Here is a 2,477-nt window from a genome sequence, read left to right as displayed (position 1 = left end):
GAAGAAAAAAACTTCGGAATGAAAATTAGCCAGCAAAACAGGGAAGAAAGAAAAATTGAAATTTAAAAATGAAATTGAAGTTTAAATATAAATATATATACATATATATATCACAAAAATATATTTCATTGTTTGAAACGATTGAAAGGTTTAGATGGTTGAAGATCAAGGTTATCGTTTAATTTAAATGTATTGTACAACAATTAAATTATAAATTAATATATGGTGAAATGAAATGGTTAAAATTTTTATGAAAAGCGGAATTGAAGAGAAGAAAGAAGGGGGAAAAAATAAAAAGACGAAAAGAAAAAAGAAGAAAATGATAAAATTAATTTTCTTCGATCAATGAACTCTGAAGACAGCGTTATTTAATTGGCAAATATTTCATTACTTGTCAAAAAGAAAATTTGGAATTATTTGCTGAAATTTGATATTTTTTAACATAGAAATTTCCATTTGCAAAATTTTTCAGAACAAACAAAAAAAAAAAAAAAGAAAAGAAAAGGAAAACAAACAAAGAAACAAGCAAATATTGACTGAAATAAATCTTTTTGATTTTCTAACGTTTCGCTTTTTTTTTTTGCAAAATACTATCACTGATCAAAAGATTATGTTTATCAGTTGATTTCATTTGAAAAGAAAGACTTAAAACTATTTGAAATAACTTTTTTTGAAAAGGAGAACTAAAATGCATAAGTTAACTTAAGATAAAAAAGAAAAAAGATGAAAATAAAGTAAGTTACCTACAATTTTACTATGCATTACAGTAGAGCATTTCTATCTTTATGACAGTGCAAAAGTAACAATTACCGATAATGATCTGATAAGAGTGATATGCAAGGCAGAAGTAAGTATTAATTAACCTAATATCAATGAACTGTTTGTTTGCTATTAAATTTGCTAATCAGTAAGTGATTTTTGAATTTTATAAATTATTCTTGATCTAACTAACAGCTTCAGGCATTTGTTAGAAATCGAAAAATCAGTTTTGTTTTTATTTTTTTTAATCGTAATTTTATTTTTATTGTGCGTTTTTATTATTGTAATAAAAATTATTCTATTATATATTTTTATTATTATAAAAAATCAAAAATGTAAAAATTTCCTGTCATTTATTAATTAATTGTCAGTTATTAAATTATAAATGACGGTAATTTAATACCATTCCTTTAACACAATTTAATACCATTCCTCAATTTCATTTATCGAAAAATATATGAAAGGAAAAATTAAAAGAGTTGAAGGTGACAATTTTCATGAAATAATTACACCTAAATAAAGTGTTACCAATGGTAAGGCGACTTCTAATTAATATATTTAAAATAAATATATATTTTATAAAATCTATAAGTTATTCAATCATTTTTTCATATTTGAGAAGTGAAATTAATTTTAAATTAGCTACAGCTTTGAAAAATTGCAGGTTGTTGTTGCCATCATATTCGAATCATTGCATATATTTTCATATAATCTTAAATTTGTAAAGGTATATCTTCGTCAATAATATTATAGTACCATACCAAGCAATATTAATTCCTTACGTGATTGAATTTTCAATTATACCTGATTTGTAATGATGGATTCTTGTAACAATTGTTGAAATTTAATATGCTGAATTAAACTCTCATACTAATATTACTTAACCTTTAAAGTTTATAAACTTGTATCTTAATTAACTAAAAATTATCCGGCATTTTTATATGAGGAAATACTGGAACAGAATGATAAGTCGTTGGAGATTTGTCTGTTACATAAACAATTTCGGATATCTTTATGCGTTCATTTAAATTACTAATTTTCAAATTTTGCCTTGACCAATGACCACAAAATTGCAAAACATTAAGTTCTGTTAATTTGAGGACAAACTTTAATCAAAATTTTCAATGTATTAATTTATCAAACACTGATAAGAATTTCGTCACCATTTTTTACTCACTTTATTACTGTTCTTGTGAATCATCGATAACGAACCATCAAAGAAAAGGCAAAAAAAAATCACTCAACGGATTGATCGATACAATATCAATGATAAAGAATCAAATAATGATAATCTTGAATGATTAAATTCTTCAAATTATTATAATTTTATAAAATTAAATGAATGATTATCTGTGAGGGGATGTATGATGTGCAACATATACCTGCAAATTATTCCTCTTTCTTCTTCCGCACTTCCACTTTTTTCTTTTGGAAACTTTTTTTTTTTTCAAAAATTACAAATGATGAATGTCATGTTCTTACTTATTGCAGCTGTTTTTGTCATTTGAATCATTTATTCTTTCCAATGAATAATTTAAAATTTTTATCTTACCTTAGCTGACAATTGCATAAGGGGTAGAAAATGTTAGTAGCATTTATTATGACGTGTATCGAAATGATATTTTTTTTAATCTTACATTTCACATCAAATAGTTCAAAGAGAGAGAGAGAGAGAGGAAAAAAAAAGACCTTATCAATTTCATTCCAGTTATTAAGCT

This window comes from Loa loa, assembly GCF_000183805.2.
Source record: "Loa loa unplaced genomic scaffold supercont3.230, whole genome shotgun sequence".
NCBI classification, from domain to species: Eukaryota; Metazoa; Nematoda; class Chromadorea; order Rhabditida; family Onchocercidae; genus Loa; species Loa loa.
Note: the sequence above shows the minus strand (reverse complement) of the source record.